The sequence below is a fragment of the Aedes aegypti genome, chromosome 2, assembly GCF_002204515.2.
Source record: "Aedes aegypti strain LVP_AGWG chromosome 2, AaegL5.0 Primary Assembly, whole genome shotgun sequence".
NCBI lineage: Eukaryota > Metazoa > Arthropoda > Insecta > Diptera > Culicidae > Aedes > Aedes aegypti.
This window is the reverse complement of record NC_035108.1, coordinates 284,858,183-284,881,563: the sequence shown is the minus strand read 5'-3', so window position 1 is coordinate 284,881,563 and position 23,381 is coordinate 284,858,183.

Sequence of the window (23,381 nt, the reverse complement as noted above, 5' to 3'; positions counted from 1 at the left end):
TTGAAAGCTTATAAAACCGAATATGAATAGCACAAAAACCACAGGTTATTACCATCAATTGAAAATTATAATTGGGATCGTATTTTTCGATATTATTCTTAATTTTGTGGATATTTTGTAGATTTTTGGCCTAGAAAAATCTTTTGCAAGAACTAATATTTTTGGTAAACTGCAAGAATTCTTTAAATATAAGATTTATCTTTGTAGCATCAGCATTGTTATGTATCAAATTTAATGTAGCACAGTTTTTTTTCCATCGATTATTTTAATTTCCCAATTTTTGTTTAATATCAATTTACATTTTATCATTAGAAAGATAATATAGTGTTGGTACTTATTATATGTGTATTGATTACGTTTATTGTACCTGAATCTTTATTGTATAATAATGAATAAATTGACATGGTCCGTAAAAGTCAGATTTATCCGAAAAACATATATGAAAATATTATCCACCATTTAAAAGTCATTCCACTCCGCCCTACCAGTATTTGTTTTTGAAATGCTCCTTACTATCAAAACAAATACACAGACATAAATAAATAAATAAATTTGTTATAATATTTCTCCCCGTTCCAAGCTCTTTCCAGAAAAATGAAAAGGGTCAAAATAAGCACCGCAGATGAAGACAACCACTGCTGACAGAAACTCCCATGCTTCTGTTTCTGATGTTTATGCGAACTCTGTGATGGCGACTACGGGACGCCTTGCTTGCCCGCTTTTGCAGGCTATTTTGCAGTAACGACGTACTATATTAAAATTAAACTGTCCTGTACAAAGATGGAGCACAATGTTAATTAATTTGCAGCATAGAGTACGGTCCGGAGAGCTTCAAGTCTATTTAATGATTGTTTTTGTTTTGTTTTAACCTGGCACAGCTGTTGGTTTGAACCAATGTCTGTGTTTAAATTGTGATAAGTTATCTAATGGATTATAGTATTGAAAAGTTTAAATGCACATACCAAATATCTATATAAATAAAAATGGAGTGGTGTTTGTATGTCACGAAATGGCTTGAGAACGGGGCAACCGATTTGCACAATTCTCATACTGTTGTCTTCTTTAAGGGTTCCGACGTGTTCGTGTGAAGAAAAAGTTTAGGAATGTTTTCGGAAAATTCGGTTACACGGGAGCGAATTAATATGTCATTTTGTATGGGATGTTTCATGGCATTTTTCAATAGCCTACTTGATGGCAAGACGAAGTTTGCCGGGACCACTACCAATAATAATTAAATGTTGTGGATTGATGTTTTTAATCTCTTGAATAATTTAATTTGCGGCAGCATTTCTGCCCTCTCCCCACAATCTTCTTATTTTTTTTGTGTGCTCTTGTTTTTGTTCTACTAGCATAGAAGTCCTGAAGTGATTTTTTGACAAAGAGTTTTAATATCTTCAAAATAACCTGAAAAGCTAACCAAAATTCTAAAAAGTTAATTAAAATTGCGAAGTAGTTAGTCATGAAAAACATTGAAAATAAATGCGACGAGTAATGAGAAAATCAGTTTTGCAACGATCGTTACACACAACATTTTTTGCAGTAACAAAAAAAGTACAACGACATGAATAATTTCTTGGAGAATAAACATGTTTCGACGAAATTTACCCTGTTCAACTTTGAAGAGAGTAGTAACGATATGATCCAAAATATCCCCTCAAAAGAATCTTCTAAGGAGACACGCCATAGGCATCATTTAGGAAACTATTATTGTGTACTTATGTAACGATTACCATTTCCTAATTACTACCGGTTTACTTGGTATCTTGTTTTGCCCAGTTCTTGGAACCGATCTGCGCCAATAGCAATCTTACGTACTCAATGCTCATTCCAAATTCATCATCATAATTCCCTTAAGCCGTTCGGCATAACACCGTTCACCGTTCTGTCTGTGGTGGCACCTCTTCTAAGCCCACTGATAGGCAGCAATAACCCTAAACGTAGCATACGTGAATGCAGCAACGCGTGATGATGAGCTTGTGTCTAATCTTCTTTTCCGCGTGCGTTAGGGCTCACTTCTGTGCCCACTCCTCCACAATTCGCGACCCAGGATCGTTCCTTTTTCCTAGCTGAACTTATCGCATCGGTCTATGCCAAGGGTTCCCAACCCGTGTTGAGCTGTTTGATAGCATCCTTAACTTCACCTATTGTGGCAGTTGGCATGCCTCCATCGTCTGCCGTATTTTTTTTATTTTAATTATTTATTATTGTCATTCCAAACAATACATTTATTTCTTTTATCTAGGTGTTCTGTGTTAGACAACACTATCATCCTTATTTGGTGAAACAAAATAATGCTTTTATCAATATTTGGTTAACATTACATTTCATTTGCCATAGCAGTTTAGAATTTTGACAAGTGAGTTGATTTCACCTGCTTATGAGAGAGAAAGAAACAATTTACTCAACCTAACTTAACCTAAATGTATAACGCATTATTCGTGGCAATAGAAGATTGCAACGATTTTGTCTAGAATTATTAATTTTATTTGACATTTGTTCCAATGTTTTAACATTGGATATTCTATGTAACTCATTGGTACTATACCAGAGAGGAAGCTTCAGAATCGTTTTCAAAATTTTATTTTGAATTCTCTGCAGAGCTTCTTCCTGGTGAGTTCTGTTTGATCCTTCGACCTTGACGCTTGCTCCTGTGGGAGCGGGCGACGAATGCTTGTTCGGCGTTCAATGCTTTTATCGAGTAATATCGCGAATCCGGTTAGGTGCATTCATTTGAAATTATATGTTTATCGTTTACCAAAACGAATCCTTAACCCAAAATCTTTCCCATATCCAAACTCCCAGTGTCTACTTGTGGAAGTGCAGAGGACTTCTTGGCTTCCATAAAGCAGGTAAAACGTCAACATTTCCCTCCCATCCCTAAATTGACCTGCATTTGGACGCAGCCGGCGCAGTTCTTGTTTGTTATAATAATGAGAGCACCAGTACTTACACATTGAGGATGCTACTGATCCCGATACCTTTGCACGCTTCTATAGCTCTACACGGTCAATACTATTGTCAATCATTTTCAGGGATCCCCGTGATGTTTGTACACCTTCAAAAGGGGTCGCCGCTTCAGAGAGGTTGGCAACCACTAGTCTAGGCACATAAGCCGTTCTGGCCATAATCCTGCCTGACTGACTGGCTGTGCCTGATGATGCCTTTCATTCCAAGCGTGGATTTTACCACCACACCCTCGCATCTATGTCGCCTCATCGGGTTTGGAACGTAAGAGCATATGCTGGAAACATAGTTGAGAACAACATAATAATGTAATAAAATCTAATATTGGTTGGTCTAGATTGATTCTTGCAGCGCCCAACCGAAGGATAGGAGGAAACCACCTCATGGCAGAGGGAGGTAATAAAAAGTTGCTTACCGATTCCCTCCGGATTCGTAGCGTGCGAAAGCTGTTGCGTAGGATGCTCTGTCACCTCCGGGAATCGATTGGCTTTGGCATGAGTCGTCAACAGCAGCGGGAGACCGGCCGGGACTCGGAGAAGGGGAACCGGAGCTGTAAAAGTGTGGGTTAGGGAAAATTTCCTTCCTTACCGGAGTGCTTATCGTGTGTGCAAGGATGCATGAATAAATTATGAGGAATTATGAGAGTCGTTACCGCCAATAGCGGGGGTGATTATAGCTAATCAATCACTGCGGCAGTGCTTCGATGGGTTCTGATATGTTTTGCCAGGTGCGATGTTAATGAGCTAAATTTGCTCCTGGATGCTTTCAAACTTGCATTCAGCGATGTTTGTATGGACTGAAAGTGCACTTCAGAAATACGCTGTGTAAATAAGGCTTTTTTCGTGCACATATTTTGAAGTCATCCCGGTTGACCATCTCAAAATTTCTAACCTGAAAAAATCATAGATAGTTGAGATCACGACTCTCATTGTATGAGTTTTACGGTACCCACTAATTTAATTTATGTTTCCGATATTATTGTATACTGATGGATATCTTCCATTGTTTTTGATTCATTTAATAGTATAATTTCGAACATTACATTCATTTCTCATATGAAGGTATTCTGTGTTAGGCAACAGTATCATCCAATTTGGTACAACTAAATTAAGCTTTCATTAACATTTTGTTACAAAATATTACGTGGGAGTTGATTTCACTTGCTTATATGTAAAAAAACGCTCTCTATTAACTTAACCTAAATTATTTTAAACAAAGTTTTGGAAGCATTAGAAGCAATCTTTCAATTTTGCAAGTGTGAAGAAAAAATATCCAATCTTTTTGCACTCTAAATACACGTAGGCTTCGTCCTTTGTCGGAGTGGCCTATGTCATCTGCAAACAAATATTTTTGACATCCCTGAGGTAACTCAGGTTAGTCAGATGTGGAAATATTGTAACATTTTGATCTTAAAAATGCTGCCTTGAGGAACACCAGCTCTTACAGGAAGTCGTTCATTCGTGATTTTAATTTCATCAAATTGCTTGCTTTTTTTTATATTAACTTTTGAACTTTTTGGGATTACTTCTTCTTCTTCTTGGCATTACGTCCTCACTGGGACAGAGCTTCTCAGCTTAGTGTTCTTATGAGCACTTCCACAGTTATTAACTGAGAGCTTTCTATGCCAAAGTTGCCATTTTCGCATTCGTATATAGTGTGGCAGGTACGATGATACTCTATGCCCAGGGAAGTCAAGGACATTTCCATTACGAAAAGATCCTGGACCGACCGGGAATCGAACCCAGACACCTTCAGCATGGCTTTGCTTTGTAGCCGCGAACTCTAACCAGACGGCTAAGGAAGGCCCCTATGTTTGGGATTACCTTACGTTGAAATAGAAGTTACCTCCAGCTTATGATCATTTTATAGTGTTTCATAATTCGACTTTAACACTTCAGTCGTCGCGCTGTTGTATTTTGTACAACGGTGGTGAAAAAACCTCGCTTATCGTACACAGCATCAGCATGGTGCTTTTGACGATGGCAAACCGCGCGACGACTGAAAGGTTAAGAATTTGAAAATAAAAAAAAATTGAATTGTTAAGTTCAGTTTTCATTATGTGAAACAGGATCCCTTTTAAATTTCTTAAACCGTTCAAGCAAATCACAAATGATCATAATTCCCGCACCATTTGCCATACCTTCAAGTGTTATCCTATCTCAATCAAACTATTCTGGAAAGCACTTTGTAGCAATTTGTGTCCAATGCGGTTTTCATTCCAGTAACAATATTTGCTTAGAAATCGAATCCGAAAATATTTTAAAGCCACAACCTTCACCTCGTCTGTACCCTTCATCATAATAATGTAGTTGCATGGCGCGTATCGTTCGAAGCACTACTGCTGGATGCTTTTACAAAGACGTGCTACATATACCCATATAAAAACGTTACTCGTTCGTTCGGTTCTGCAAAGTTCCTTCGCATCGAAAGATGGACAAACGATTTCTGAACTGCGAAGGAAAAAAAATCAGCTGGAGGGAAGATTGCTTTTGGAGCGAGTAAGTGGAAAAATAAATCAGTTCTATACTTTCCTGCATTGTTATCTAATACTTTAAAATGTGCTGCTGTGGGACCATTTTGGCGGGGTTGGCGAAGGATAAATAACGTTACGATAAACTGTTTTAAAGTAGATGGTGGAAATGCTAGACGCACGTTTAGAGCAGTATGCCAACTATAACTATAACTATCTACTAAGGTGGTTTTATACTTCTTAAAGACAATTTGGTCGAACAAACATGTAACAAAAAGGACATGGAATACAAAGCATTTACATTGAACAATACACATATACACTGATTATGGCGCGAACTCTGAGCTACTGCATGTGTGCTGACAATCATAAATGATCTGCTACCAATTATGTACAGTGGGGTTGTTCTATTCTGGTTGTGCATGAACAACATCAATTTCAAATACGCAGTTTTCGAATACTGTTAATTGTCTTTTTCGAATACATTGAAGGCTAATTGCAATTACGTGGAACAGAGATATTGAAAAATTTACTATTTTTTAGAGCAAAATAACCGTAATCGTTTTATAATGTTCTAAACAAGTTTTCTCGTAAAAATCGAAGCAATATTCATGAAAATTTCTCAATACTTTAGGTTAAACATAACTACAAATACAATGAAAATAACGCTTGTGTATGCTAAATTCAAATACGTACCATTTGCGCATTTATATAGGTCACACTGTATTTATCAAGAAATTAACAGAGAAATCATTAGAAAAATTATGTTACAATCCCTGGTGGATTTGATTTGAAAAATATTCTTAACCCATTGGGGCCGGCACGGTCATATATGACCGCAGTACAAAAAAGGCTGTAAAAATAGAACCAATGAACAAATGTATATACTGTCTTCGGCAAAGTTGTCCTAAATATACTCTTTTATCAGAGAAAAATATGAAGTATATGCCTTTATGACCTAATTGACAACCTAGAACATCCTGAACATCCTGAAGTTTGGAAAATTGAACTATAAGTACATACGAAGCGTGAAATGCTGTTTGTGAACATAAATAATGTTCAGGCTAGATAATACAGAATTACTCTTTTAACGAAAACACTATTTCACTTGCTTTGCTATGTCCTGGGATGTTCTAGGACGTCCAAACTGTCCTGAAGCACACTCTTTGAAATCTACAACCGTAACAGTAATTGTTTGGGTTAAAAACAATAACATTACAAATTCAAATAGAATCTACCAACCTCTGAGAATCTCAAGAGCTATTTCAAGGAACGTTTGGGATATTCCAGGCCCTCCAAATTACCCTGGAGTTCAGAACTTCAGGTCTACACTTGTTCCAGTAGTTATTCTCGCTGAACTGAGTGAAGTTATATAATCTACAATGTTTACTGAACCTTGTCACGGATCAAAAGGCTACTTCAAGAAACGTTTGAGGTATTCCAGGCCCTCCAAATTACCCTGGAAATCTGAATTTCATGTCTACATTTATTCCAGTTGTATTTCTTGCTAAACTGGGTGAAGTTATATAATCTACCATGTTCACTGAACTTTCGCACGTATCAATAGGATGTTTTAAAGAACGTTTGGAGTATTCCGGGCCCTCCAAATTACCCTGGAGTTCAGAACTTCAGGGCTACACTTATTCCAGAAATTTATCTCGCTAAACTGAGTGAATTTATAAAATCTTTCCTGTTCACTAAACCTTCTCATGCATCAATAAGCTGTTTCAAGGAACGTTTGGGATATTATAGATGCTACAAATTACCCTGGAGTTCAGAACTTCAGGTCTACACTTATTCCAGTATTTTTTCTTGCTAAACTGAGTAAAGATATATAACTTACCAAGTTTACTGAACCTTGTCACGGATCAATAGGCCAATTCAAGGAACGTTTGGGGTATTCTAGGCCCTCCGAATTAACCTAGTGTTCGTAACTTCAGGTTTACATTTGTTTCAGTAATTTATCTCACTAAACTGATTGAAGTTATATAATCTAACATGCTCACTAAACCATCTCATGGATCAATAAGCTCTTTCAAGGAACGTTTGGGATATTCCAGGCCCTCCAAATTACCCTGGAGTTCAGAACTTCAGGTCTGCACTTGTTCAAGTAATTTATCTCGCTAAACTGAGTGATGTTATATAATCTAACATGTTCACTGAATTTTCTCACGGATCAATTAGCTGTTTCAAGGAACGTTTGGGGTATTCCGAGCCACCCAGATTACCCCAGAGTTCAGAAATTCAGATCCCTTGTTCCAGTAATTTTTCTTTCTAAACTGAGTGAAGTTATATAATCTACTATGTTGACTGAACCTTCTCATGGATCAATATGCTGTTTCAAGGAACGATTGAGGTATTGCAGATCCTTCAAAATTTCCCCAGAACTTCAGAACTTCAGGTCTACTATTTTTCCAGTAATATTTCCTTCTAAACTGAGTGAAGTTATATAATCTACCATGTTCACTGAACCTTCTCACAGACCAATTGGCTATTTCAAGGTACGTTGGTAATATTCCAGGCCCTTAAATTTACCCTGAAGTTCAGAACTTCAGGTCTACCCTTGTTCCAGTAACTTTTCTCGCTAAAATGATCAAAGTTTTCCCTTTGGGGCCGGCACGGTCATTTATGACCGCAGTCGGAAAATGCCTTAATGTCCTACTTGGCAACCTTGAACATCCTGAACATGCAGAAGTCTGACAAATAGAATAAATAGTATAAAAGTAGCTTAAAATGCCTTTTGTAAATACAATTGATGGTCGTACTTGGTAATACATACCTATTATGTCAAGAAAAACGCTGCTTCACATGCCTTTTCATGTCCTGGGATATTCTACGACGTTCAGACTATCCCGAAGCTCAATTCTCGAAATTTACAGCAGTAGTTGCTTGCGCTAGAAATAATCAGCGATGCCAGATTTCTTTGGAAATCATTCCGTAGACGAAAAGTGATAAGCGGGGGGAGAGATCCCCGGCATTGCAATCCGTAGATTTCCGTGGGAAAAATCCGTAAATTACCGTAGAATAATGAGAATTTCCGTAGCTTTCTGTAGAAAATATACATTTTCCGTAGAATTATCTTACGGATCCGTAGAAAGTGCTCAATTCCGTAGATCTACGGAAATTTCCGTAGATCTGGCAACGCTGCAAATAATAATATTTTCAACTCAAACGGAATCTATTGACCTCTGAGAATCTCAAAAGCTTTTCCAAACTATCCTGAAGCTCAGAACTTCAAATCTGCCCTTGTGGCATGGTTTTTTTTTTCGCTAAATAGAGTTCAGTTATATAATCTACCAGGTTATATAGCCGAAGCTGTAAAGACGCGAGTATTCATCATGACCATGCTGAGGGTTCCGGGTTCGATTCCCGGTCGGTCCCGGATCTTTTCGTAATGAAAATATTCTTGACTGCCTTGGACATAGAGTAAAGGGTGTCCACGATGAAATTGCCACACACAAAATTGATTCACAAAATTCGAGTTTTCATCCGATTGCCATCAAAACTTCAGGGATTGATAAATAACTATTAAACTTCATTTTACCATTTTACTCGTATTTTATTTACAGTCCATACGTAAATGCCCGCACCTTGGCCTCAACCCCGGCCATGAGATTCTGCACAACCTGTGAATCAACCGTTTTTTGCATGTGAACCCATACTTTCTTCAGTTCCTCGACTGTCTTCAAAAAGACATGAAAACATAAGAAACAAAAACATGTTTATCTACTCGTATTTACGGATGCTTTGCAGTTACAGAAAATTTACCGCACAGCCATACAAATCCCAACTGTTTACTTCTTTCTTTCTGACTGGCTTTTTCCACGTGTGTTAACATTAGTGCATTAGTGACATGCCATACGGCCTCATTTGATTCGGCTGGGAAACGGTTTGAAACGCAAAACGCACTACGTTGCATTTTCCAGCCAAACAAAATGGAGCCGTTTAGCACCTAAACAAAGCCACCAAATGCCCTATGGAAGACTCTCAACTAGATTTGGGTGAGAGTGTCGTGAAACTTCTAAAGCCTCTCGGCTATATGGAGCGACGCCGAATGAGAGAAAGAGGTGGAGATAAATAATGTCGTCACTGCGCAAGCTTCCATTAAGTGTTAGCTTATGCGTGCGGAAAAATTTGCACCCTTGGCAAAGAGTGTACCAAGTGCTTAACTGACAATAAGGCAATCCATGAGACAGCTGTGATCAGCTAAATTTTTTTGTTTACCATGAACTTTTGACAATCATCGCTTGGGGAACAAAGGAGATTGGTAAGCACTGATGACGCTTAACGAAATTTCGGTAAGTTTAGTGTTCACTGTGTTTGCACTTTGAGCTGTCAACCCAATCGCGAAGTGTCCTCATGGATAGTCTTATAGTCCACACTGTCATCTGTTGCAAGAACCGCACGAAGCACTGTCTGCCATGATGGATTTTTAGTTGACGTTTGCCTAACACGCACACTACTACACGAATTGCCTGTAAGTTTTGTTCGCATCATTCAGCAACGTGTACACTATCAAAAGTCAAAGCGGTCGAACACTAGCGCCTCTGGTGGAACGATCGCGTCGGTCAAATGAAATTCAAATTCATCGTTAAACGCATGTACCATGAGCTTCTCAAGAGTGTTATGTCTGTTTGTCTGTGACAGTACAGTAGTGACGCCTCTACACGGATAGTCGTGTTGCACGATTGCAAAAAAAGAAGTAGAGCTCGAGATTTGTATGACGATTACCGGATCTTTTCGTAAAGGAAAGAGTCTTGACTTCCTTGGGCACAGAGTATGGGCGCATGCCTGCCACACGATGTATCCATGCAAAAAGGTCATTAGCTGAGAAAGATCTCAGGTAATAAATGTGGAAGTGCTAAACTAACACTAAGCTGAGAAGCCAGCTTCCTCCCAGTGGGAACGATATGCCAAGAAAAAAGAAGAAGATTCGTCGACAAACACATATATTCAAAACGTGTTTCTACTCGTTTACGCATTTAGACTCTACTGACGTTTTCACTAATTGTTCTCCAACAAAAGGTGAAAAGCAGGGGGGTTGAAAATAGTATATTTTTACGTGACATAATTTATGGATGCTTCCCAATATATGTCGCTAATTATGAGTGGAAACTTTGTCGAATACACCATGTTTCGGAAGTGCTTCGTTTCGTAGTTATTAATTTATTACCACTAAATCCTGACTCTCATCGCGTTGTAGATCTTATGTACTGAACAACCCGACAAGTTAGATAATCTAGAACATTCGAAATGATCTGATAATATTTGCTGAACACTCAGAAGGTTCAGAATATACGGTAGATTACAGTTCATCACCTTGTATGATGAACAAGGTTGTTATTACAAGCATAGACTTCAAGTTATGAACTCAAGAGCAGTTTGGAAGACCTAGCACCTCCCAAAAAAATATTTGTCATCATTTCTTGTTATGTTTAGCATTTTGAGCACCAAACCTATTGAAAGGCGTTCAAAAAACTGTATAATAGTTCTTGGAAAAAATCAGGCCCCAAAGGGTTAAAGTATACTTACTGGAATTTGAAAAAGATGTAGGAGGAGATCCCCCAGTACCGGACACTAAATTCATAATTCGAAAAATATTGATTTTATGCGCTCGTGTTACCCATTTATGATAAATATTATCATTTTTATAGTGTACAAAAATAAATTTGAAAATATAAATATAAATTTTGACATTGCATTTTGATGATGTATTTTAGTACCAAATTGATCGATCTTGAAAGGTGGCACCCAATACCGGACACGATCTGGAAATGCCTCGAATTCTGTAAATTTGAACATCATTGAATGTGTACACTATAGGAATAGTTTATAATTACCAATTCAATGCATTTGCAACATTTACAAGAATAATTTGAGTTTTTCTTAGTTTGCAAGATGCCTATCAGAAACCTCTTTCATATATAATGAAAAATAGCACATTTTACGATGTTGTGCTGAATGTTCATTCTTCTTAGTTTTATTGCATGTTTAATACCATTGTAAAAGAACAACTGGGCAGTCAAGCTAGCGTGAGTTCCGTATCACCCGTCCAAGCAGTTGACACAGGGCTCAGCGGCGAGCCGTCAGATCAGCGTAAAAGGAATGAAGGTTGACGTCTCTGATGTAAATGGGGAGAGAAAAAAGTGCAACGTAATTGTGCTAGCCAAAACCTTGAGTGCGCTCGATTACTTATCTATCTCAACAGTATTTGCTCTTTACTAAAGTTCCTTGATTAAATTATTTGGATTCACTTGGATTGAGATGTGCGTTAATTGATTATTCTAAATTTTGAGCTTAATAACTAATTGAATTTGATTACCTTGTAGATCCTATACCTAAACAATACATAATTGGGTAACATACATTTCACTATTATCCTTCTCAAGTAATTGTAAGTTATGCTACCTTCAATTGAACCCTATAATAGAAACACTCATGCACTAAATTTGTTATCCTAGATTAATTACTTGTGACATTGAAAGCCAGCTAGAAAAAGAAGTGTTTCGGGTAGAAATATAAAGTACACGAAATGTAAGTTAAAAATTTATTTGTATTTAAAAATCCATAATCTGACACCAATATAATTACAGCTTGAAGCTGCATTTGCTGCTAAAAAGACGTGCGACTACTTAACTCCTATCCGAAACAAACTTCAAGATTTCTGGCGCTCAGTCGGCGCTACAGAGTGTGTAACCGATTGTTACTGAATTCGCCGTGTAGTCAACGGCAGCGTAGTAAACAGTCAAGTCCTGCGTAGTAAGCAGTCAACGATATTGATAATGCAGTCCGAAAAGGTGTGCGGGAAATGTTCGACGGGAGGTTTGCTCGGACAGATGGTTGGATGCGATATGTGCGACGTCTGGTTCCACGCCGCTTGTGTAGGGGAGTCGGATTCAAACCTCAACCCAGACAGGACTTGGAGGTGTGTCCATTGTGCGAAAGACGATGTTGGAGAGGTTTGTAGCCAGCATGCTAGCAGGTCGATGAGGAGTTCGGCTAGTAGCAGAGCTCGGAGAGAGATCCTTCTTCAACAATTGGAAGAACAACGCGCTTTGCAGCTAAAACAACGCGCGGAGGAAGACGAGATTAGGAAAAAGCGTGCCGAAGAGGACGAGGCCTTTCTTCAACAAAAACTCAACCTAATTCTGGAAGACGACAACGAAAGCCGGCGTAGTAAGCTGAGCAGTCGGGCCAGTCGGGAAAAGGTAGAAGAATGGCTCCACGATGGTCATGGTGGCCAAACAGGAGCGATCGGTTCGTCAACTAACAGAGCCATCCCGCAACAAGTAGCCCTACAGCCGGGGCATTTCGGTACGACGAGAGCAGCACACATCCCAGGCTCAGTACCATCAACATCGGAACTGCGGGGAGAAGCTCCAGCATCGACTTCAACACCTCAGACAGGTAAAACGACTAAATTAGTACAAGTAGAAGTTTCGCAGTATAGCGTACCGCAATATTCAGGCCCTGTCGATACCTTTGCTAATTGTATTGGAAACAATCTTGGTAAAACTACTGGTAGACTACCGTCGTCTAGTTTAGCACAAATGGGCGTGGTTGGGCAGCCTTTTCCCCCATATGCTTCCTCTCAAATTCCTCAATTTAACGACATGTTCGAGAATTGCAATACCAAATCGGCAGTCGCTGAAACCAAAGTTACTTTTTCCGGGTATGTCCCTCAGTTGGAACCTGGTAAACGCCAAAACATTTACGGTTCTCATTGTGAAAGTGCGCTAAATTATCAGACAGTAACAGTCAATCGAACAGCTCCGCGAAGTACGATCGTTCCTCCGTTCGTCGGCGTCCAAACCGCGGCTACGTTGGTGCCTACAAGTGTTACAGTGCCAAACGTGATTTCGACGGTTTCATCGTTATCCGCATCCGCTTGTCTTCCAAACGTTGGACAACGAGCACCACTAGCCAACTCAGCAGAACCATTCCACGGGACAGGTTCAACCGAGTTGGAGCCAGGTGTGCAACAGTTTAGTGCATCGCAAATAGGGGTACCGGATCACCTTGTACCAAGCAGTGCGCAGTTAGCGGCGAGACAAGTAATGCCACGCGAGTTACCGAGCTTTTCCGGGGACCCGGAAGACTGGCCGTTATTCTCTAGCTCGTTCTACAACTCTACGGCAGCGTGTGGGTTCACGGACGCAGAGAACCTAGCTAGACTCCAGAGGTGTCTACGAGGACATGCACTAGATTCAGTGAAAAGCCGCCTATTAATGCCTCAATCAGTACCGCATGTGATGGAAACTTTACGCAAGCTATATGGAAGACCGGAATTACTTATCCACACACTCCTACGAAGGCTTCGTAGTGTCCCACAACCGAGAGCAGAAAATTTGCAGTCAGTCATCACGTTTGGATTAGCTGTACGGAACTTGGTTGATCATATGTTCGTGGCCCAACTGTTGGACCATCTTCGCAACCCCATGCTACTTCACGAACTGGTTGAGAAACTTCCGCCGTCGATGAAAATGCAGTGGTCATGGTACAAACGATCGCAGGTGGAAGTCAACTTAGCTACCTTTGGGGAGTTTATGACAGAGTTAGTCAATACCGCCTCGGACGTGACACTTCCAGTGGATTCTCCAAGTCTCCAGTCGAAGACGTCGTTCCAAACAGGAAGAGACAAACAGAAGCTGTATGTTCACGCAGCGGCATGTGATGAGCAGACAACATCGAAGAATACTGCAGAATTTTCCAAATTACCAATAAGGCCTGAGGGAGTAAAGAAGTCTTGTTGGTACTGCTCTGACGAGAAACATGAACTAGCTGAGTGTCCACAGTTCAGAACCCTAGACATGGATGGAAGGTGGAAAGCGATACGATCCAACGGTTTATGCAGAGTTTGCTTGGTACCGCATAGAAAGTGGCCTTGTCGATCAGGGAAGGAATGTGGAGTCGACGGTTGTCGGTTGCGTCATCACGCTTTACTACACTCGCGGGCCGTAGCAGAGTTTGCCAACAATCAAACTAGAGGATTAGAAAATCCCGTAGGAAATATATCCCAGCAGAATCATCATTCCACACTGAATTTCTGCCTTTTCCGCTACCTACCCGTGACGATTGAGGTGAACGGAAAACAGAGAGAAACGTTTGCCTTTCTGGATGATGGTTGTCAAACAACGCTCATGGATGCAGAACTGGCAGCTGATTTAGACGTTGCAGGATCAGCTGAATCCCTCTGGCTTGGATGGACGGGAAATATTTCGAGAGAGGAAAAGGGATCACAGCGAGTTACGGTGAATATCTCAGGTAGCGGATTAAAGAGCCAGTATCAGCTGCATAACGTGCGTACAGTTCAAAGGCTCCAACTGCAAGGACAAAGGTTCAAGTACGAGGAGTTGCGGAAAATATATCCTCATCTAAGGGTGAAATATCGGAGCACAAGTAAAAGTCGACTGGTTTACAATACTGTGATCGAAAAAGAGACCGTTTATTTATCATGGCAACTATGATCTACAGAATTCAAAATCTTTATACAAAGCAAACATGTAACGTGTAATCGTCACCGACACTACATTCCCTCTTCTTCTTACATGTCTTGAACTGTAGCCAAACTATAGTCATTCAGGTAACCCGGTTGTCGATAACTTCGATGAGGTCTTTGTTGTGGCACTGTCTGTTTTGAATTCGTCGCCGTCCCTTGTTCATCCATATGCTGATCCACTCTGAATGGCGACGGAATTCCGGTTGGTTCTTGTCCAGTACCGGACTCTGATACATCCTCGGTTTGAGACGGTATTTCCTTATCTTCAATTTGGTGTTCTGTTGCAATCGGTTTGAGATGAGTAACATTTCGATGAAACGTCTTTCCGGTTTCCTTAGATCGCAGCGTAGCATCTGATCCATTTCGTTGGACTACCACCAATTCCTCTGGATTAAAGTTACTGGATAGTTTGTTCTCTTTATTAACACGCTTGGCCACCACAGTATCTCCCACAGATATGGAGTTTGGCATAGCACGTCTACGCCGATCGATGTAGTCAGAACCTCTCATTTTCATCTCAAGATCTCTATCCTTTACTTCCTCGATCAATTTGTTATCAAATGATGGCATTGATGGTAGTTTGTCTCGTAGTACTCTTCCAAACATTAGAGCTGATGGAGCAACTCCGGTGGTTGAATGTGGAGTCGAATTGTACATCAAAAGATACATTCTCAAATCCCACTTCCAATCAGAATTTGGTGTTTCCTGACTGATCTGCAGACGTTTCTTCAAGGCTCTATTAGCTCTTTCCACTTCACCATTTGCTTGAGGCCAATAGGGAGAAGTTTTAACTAATTCGATTCCAAATTCTGATGCAAACTGATTTAATGTCTCGCTTATGAATTGTGGGCCGTTATCAGTTCTCATCGACTCAGGAATTCCATACCGACAAAAAGATTCGTGAAGAGCTTGTACCGTCAACTTAGCTGTAATTTCTCGCATAACTATCACTTCTACGAAGCGACTGAAGTAATCAACGAGCACCAACAAGTTATGTCCTGATGGTAGAGGTCCCATAAAATCAACGGCTATGTGAGTCCACGGTTTCTCGGGTATTTTCGTTCGAATCAGTGGTTCCGGAGGAGAAAGGGAAGACACTAGAGTGCATTCTCTGCAACGTTTGACAAATTTTTCAACCTCTTTATCCATATTCGGCCACCACACTTTTTGTCTCAATCGCCTCTTCATAACTACGATTCCAGGATGTCCTTCATGAGCCAGGTGTAACACTTGATCATGTAACGATTGTGGAATAACAATCCTTTCTCCACGAAGCAGAACATCTTCCCATACACATAGTTCAGTGGCATATGGTTTAAATGGCGAAGCTATCTCTACCCATGGACTTCCTGCAAGTGCGCGAATTACTCCACAAATAATCTCATCTTCCCTGGATTGAGCTTTTATCTCTTCAAGTTTCAAAACAACAGGTGTCGATGCATTCGTAAGAAATTGTACATACTGTTCATTTTCTGCATCAAACGGCTGAGAGTCTGCAAGTGAGAGTCTTGATAATGCATCTGCGAGATTAGTAGCACCTGGCTCGTAAACTATGTCGTAGTTATATGATTGGAGCCGCAATACCCATCTTTCCAAACGAGCACAAGGCTTCGACCGTGGACTAAACAAAAATAGTAACGGCTTACAATCGGTTACTAATTTAAACCGTATTCCTTGAAGATACAAGTTAAACCGATCCACTGCCCATACTAATCCCAGGGCTTCTTTTTCGGTTTGGAAGTATTTACGCTCTAAATCTGTTAAGGATTTACTAGCGTAAGCAATTACTCTTTGTTCTCCTTGTGCATTTTCTTGCAAAAGTACAGCACCGAGACCCGTGGGACTTGCGTCAGTTATCAGAATGGTGTTGTCGTAGACGTTGAAGAACCCCAAGTGACTTATTTTGCAGATGGCGCTTTTTATCGCCTCAAAGGCCAGTTTTTGTTTGTTTGTCCATTCAAATTTGTTCCCAGATCTCAGTAGAGCACGCAGTGGATCTGTTTTGGTAGCCAAGTGAGGAATGAATCGACCCACATAAGTGACCAATCCGAGGAAACTTCTTAGCTCCGCTGCATTAGCAGGTTCACGACACTGTTGAAGAGCCAAAACTCGGCTTTTATTCGGCTTTATTCCCTCTGGCGAAAGCTCATGACCCAGAAACTCCAATTTGTCCACGCAGAACAGACATTTTTCCATATTCAAAAGGACCCCGTAATGTTCTAAACGGTTCATCAGCTCTTTCAATCTCAAGTCATGCTCTTGCTGTGAACGGCCAAAAACCAATATATCATCCAAGTATACCACTACTCCTTCTAAACCTGCCACAATGGTGTCCATTACTTTTTGGAAAAGTTCTGGAGCACAGCAAATTCCAAACATTAAACGTTTGTATCTGAGAATGATTATAAAATAAATAAGTCTTCATTATTGTATGTCTTTATTTTTTTTATCATTTGATCATGTTAAGTGACTTTACCTGAACAATCCATACTTTGTGATAAACGTAGTGATTTCGCAAGATTTTTCGGACAGTTCCAGTTGATGATACGCCTCTTTAATATCTAACTTCGAAAACTTCACCGCATCGCCTAGACTTCCCAATAACTCCTCAATAAGCGGCAGGGGATGAGACTCTCGAAGAACCGCTTGGTTAGCGCGCCTCATATCGACGCAAAGTCTTATCTCTCCAGATGCTTTCATAATGGGCACCATTGGTGACACCCATGGTGATGGTCCATTGACCTTTTCGATAATGTCCTTATCCAATAGTGATTTCAACTTCTCATGTATTTTCCCTTCCAAAGCTATTGGAGCACGCCTATACCCTTGTTGAACAGGTTGAACCGAATCGTTGATTGGGATTTCCACAATCACGCCTCTGATTTTCGGGAACTCGACAGATGTATTTCGAATTGAAGCAATGTCGAAGCCAACCTTCAAAACTTCCAGCTGTTTAGCGGTTTTATCGCCGAGTAGATTACGCTGTCCTTGTTCGACTATGTAGAATGTTGCCTGAACTTCTTTCAACCCAGCACGTATCATTGCTTGAAACATTCCTGACATTTTCATGGGCTTGCACGTAGCATATCCGATCAGATTACGATCAACCTCCTGACTGAATTCCAAAACCTCAATACCTGCATTACTCACTTTCTGCCACGTTTCTTCAGTGATGACGTTAGCATCGGCACCAGAATCTATTATCATCGGAATCTTAATACCGCCTACGATAAATTCGAATGTGTTCTTGCCCATCGCATAGAAAACCTCATCATTGATAACGTCACGTGGCTCTTCTTCAATCAACCGCAAACGTTTAGGTTTAAAACTATTGTAATTAGTATTGGATCGCTTTAAGCAACGGTTTGCATAATGTCCCAGCTCTCCACATTTTAGACATTTAGCTTTCTTTGCTCGACAAGCGGGATCGCCTTTAAAATGTCCTCGTTGTCCGCAAGCAAAACAAGTCTTCGCTCCCGAACGCGCATCCGTAATAGAATTTGGTTCATTTCTACCAAAAGCTCTATCCACCCTTCCAGAATCTCGATGAACCCTACCAGAGTACCGGTCAGAACGATTTTCTGAAGAATATGAATTCATGTTAACAGAGCGCTTGAATATCTTGTTCATACCTAGGCCAAGACAAAATAAATTTGAATTAAAAATGGGGGACCATCAACAACATTGACTACTCCATAGTATAACGCGTTTTCATACCTCCCGAAAATTCATTTTCCGTTGGACCACGATCCATGTTCTTCACCTGTTGTTGGACATCTGCCAAGGTGGTTCCAAGAGAAACGATTTCCTCCAATGACATATCTTTCGCCAAAATTTGTCTACGGAGTTCGGTAGACACGCATGCTTCTACAATCTGTTCGATGATTCTGTCATCGTTTTCACGACAATCATATCTGTCGAACTCGCATCGTTTGGCTTGAATACGCAAACGCAACACAAAATCCGCGAATCTCTCATCCTGCTTCTGTACTACTTGGCGAAATAAATGACGCTCATAATTTCTATTACGCATTGGCTCAAAATGTTCGTCAAGTCGCTGAATTGCCACATCATAATACGGCGGATCAGTAAGTACATGCGATACGTTATTCACTCCAGGAAGATGATCAAAAATCTCCTGAATTTCAGAACCAGCCAGATGTAACATTTGAGAACGTTTTTCCCACTGAGAAGTTATTCCACACGCGTCGAAGTATCTTTGCAGTTCTCGTTTCCATTTCTGCCACGCCGTGGGCAGCTGAGATCGATCAGCACCAAACACGAAGGGCCGCACGCGATGCATTGACGATTCCATCCTATTCAAACAGTTTAATATCGGTTGGTATGCAATCAGTAAATTATATAATGTATGCCGAAAAACGAATGGAAATCAGATAATATTTTTGATTCAGTGTAATGAAAAAGCTAATGTAGCAGTTTTGTTTTACATACTTTTATTCATTTCTATTTTTGAATCATTCACTTTTTTTTTACCGCTATGCTACCTTGAAATCTAGATGTCATTCCAACACACCATAACAGTAAATGTTTCCATTGAATAAATTCAAATTTCTTATAAGAATCATCAATCATTACAGGCCACTTACCTCCTTTTCCTACCAACAATGGTACTAAATTGTTCTCTAATTATTCAAAATAATCATAGTGAAGCACACGGTTGCTCTCCAGGCCAGAAATGCCGATTATGTTGTAGCACACAGTTGCTCTCCTGGCACATATCTGCCGAGAATTTTTTTTTTTCAGCACCCAGATGCTCTCCTGGCAATCATTTGTCGTTCTTTTCATAGCACACAGTTGCTCTCCTGGCACATAATTGCCGATCACTTCACAACACTCATCATACCATTAATTGAAATTCCTACATCTGATTCAAAATCGTTCACAAAATACAATCTATACGTTACGTTTTATTTAATTTCAACCATTTTCTTCTAGCACTAGAAATCAAGACTGACAAACCTGATTCCATTCTTATTTACTTTCGATTCATTCATGGACAAAACAAACAGCTGTCAGGTGTATTCTAATAGGAATGACATCTGATACCCCAGTGTTAGAAATGTGCGGACTTAAATTTTCTCCAACATGGCAGTGTTACCATAGAAACGAAAACGAGTGAAAATTTCATTCTTTTTTTTTTCGGGAGTGTTAATATTCCAAAGCACAAATTTCACTAATTTCCATCCATTTTTCTGCTGCAAGTTACTTCTTTTGGGCAACGCACAAATTTGATTCCTCTCACTTCCTTACATCGAGCATTTCTAGACTTACCTCCAACTACAATTCCGCAATCTTTCCACAAATTATTTCACAAAATTTTCACAAACCAACCGTTAGCTCAGGAAAAATTCTCGATTTATCTCTTCAAACGATAATTCACTGTATTATTTTCAACTCGTCGCCAACTGAAATATCGGAGCACAAGTAAAAGTCGACTGGTTTACAATACTGTGATCGAAAAAGAGACCGTTTATTTATCATGGCAACTATGATCTACAGAATTCAAAATCTTTATACAAAGCAAACATGTAACGTGTAATCGTCACCGACACTACAAAGGGGTCTTCCGTTGCGTAGCTACGTAGATGCAGCTCCCAGGCTTATCATAGGCATAGAACACGCACAACTTCTGACTTCACTGAAGGTGCGAGAGGGCAAATCAAACGAACCAGTGGCCGTTAAGACAAGACTAGGATGGTGCGTTTACGGCAAACAAGCAGGACAATCTCCGGCCGTTGAACGACTGCACGTACATATGGTGGGGCATCGCATCGGGAACCGTGAGCTTCACGATCTAATGAAGCAGTACTTTGCCGTTGAAGAGGCAGCAGTGGCAACCCCAATTGAGTCCGCTGATGATAGTCGTGCACGCCGGATTCTACAAGAGACTACACGGAGAGTTGAAGGGAGATTTGAAACCGGTTTGCTCTGGAAATACGACCGGCCAGTTTTTCCAGATAGCTTCCCTCTAGCCCTACGAAGACTGCAGTCGTTAGAAAAACGACTCGACAAAGATCAAGAACTTCGCAGCCGAGTGATTTCGCTCATTCGTGATTATGAAACGAAAGGGTATGCGCACAAAATCACACGGGAAGAATTGGCAACCAGCGATTCCGACCGCGTATGGTATTTACCACTAGGAGTTGTGAAGAACCCGAAAAAACCGGAGAAAACTCGCCTTATCTGGGATGCTGCGGCGAAGGTGCATAGACTGTCTCTAAACGATATGCTCTTAAAAGGGCCAGATATGATGACATCTCTTTTTGCTGTCTTGCTGTGGTTCAGACAGAGAACAGTCGCGATTTGTGGGGACATCCGCGAAATGTACCATCAAATTCGGATCATTCCCCAGGACAAGCAGTCCCAGAGATTTTTGTTTCGCGAACACCAAGATGATCTCCCGCAAATCTACGTAATGGACGTAGCAACGTTCGGTGCGACATGCTCTCCCTGCTCGTCGCAGTTCGTGAAGAACAAAAACGCGCAAGAGTTTGAATCCCAGTTTCGGAAGGCAGCGGAAGCGATCACAAACGCACACTACGTGGATGACTACCTCGACAGCGTAGACACGGTTGAGGAAGCAATACAACTAGTCAACGAAGTCAAATATGTACACGCACTTGGTGGTTTCGAAATCAGAAACTTTTCGTCGAATTCGTCGGAAGTTCTACGACGGCTGGGTGAAGCAGAGAGTACGTCGAAGTCTCTAGACCTGGATAGCTCGGAATATGTCGAAAGAGTACTTGGTATGGTGTGGAAACCTGCTGAAGATGTCTTCACCTTCAACATGACAATAAAAGACGACCTAAAGGAATTTCTGGAACAGAAGGTCGTACCAACTAAGCGTCAAGTGTTACGACTAGTGATGTCGCTGTTCGATCCCTGCGGCTTCATCGCACACTTCATTGTGCATGGGAAAATTTTAATGCAGCATATCTGGAGAACCGGAACCGAGTGGGACGATGAAATACCGATAGAGTTACACGGCATGTGGAGAGATTGGATTCAGTTACTGAAACGGTTGACACAAGTCGAAGTTCCACGATGCTTTTTTGGGACAAATTGCAGTAAGGAACCCGCCACTATCCAACTACACGTATTCGTCGATGCGAGCGAGCTGGTATATGCGTGTTGTGCTTATTTAAGAATAGTACAGGCCGGAGTAGTTCACTGTGGTATCGTAGCGGCAAAAACGAAGGTTGCCCCTTTGAAGCCACTATCAATACCCCGCCTTGAGCTGCAAGCCTGTGTACTCGGGTGTCGCTTGATGGAAACTATTTGCGTGTCAGTTAACTTAACAATCGAGCGGCGTTACCTGTGGACTGACTCTGCTACGTCGCTTGCCTGGATCAGATCCGACAGCAGGCGTTTTCATCCGTTTGTGGCTTTCCGAGTAGGTGAAATACTGAACACATCTAACGTAGACGAATGGTTTCACGTTCCATCAAAACTGAACGTAGCCGATGATGCTACGAAATGGGGGAGTGGACCGAGTTTTAGTCCAAACAGTCGTTGGTATATTGGAGAATTCTTTCTGTTGCAACCCATGACAGAATGGCCAAAACAAGCTAGATTTCCGTATAGTACGGATGAAGAATTGCGCGCTGTCTTTCAATTCCATCAGGAGCTACCAGTACCACTTATCGATGTGGGCAGATTTTCCAACTGGAGTCGTTTACTGCGAACGACGTGTATCGGGCGATGAAGAAATTCAGCGGTCAAGTTACTAGCAAAGAGCTGACGAGTGATGAACTGTTGCAGGCCGAAAACTATCTGTGGCGCCAGACTCAGATGCATGTTTATTCGGATGAATATAGCGCGTTAAAGCACAATCTTCAAAATCCGGATACACCAAAGCAACTAGAGAAGAGTAGTCCGTTGTTTCAGGAATCTCCGTTCATGGATGACGCAGGGGTAATAAGGATGAACAGCAGAATCTCAAGTGCTCCTTCTGCATCTTTTGAAACTAAATATCCAGTTATCCTTCCAAAAGATCACATCTTGACACGTCTGCTAGTAGATAGCTACCACCGGCGTTTTGCTCACGGACAAAACGAAACCGTTTTCAATGAAGTTTGTCGGCGATTCAGGATTCCCCAGTTACGTCCAGTCATCAAAAGAGTGGCCAGAGACTGCCAACGCTGCAAAATCATGAAATCAGTACCGCAGGCACCAATGATGGCGTCACTTCCAGCAGTTCGGCTTACTCCCCAAGTCCGGGCGTTCAGTTACACAGGAGTTGATTACTTTGGCCCAATTTTGGTAAAGCAGGGACGCAGCTTGGTTAAGCGCTGGGTGGCGCTGTTCACGTGCCTCACTATACGAGCTGTTCATTTAGAGGTAGTCCACAACTTATCAACGCAATCCTGCGTCATGGCTATACGACGCTTCATTAGCCGAAGAGGTGCACCCGCAGCCTTTTATTCT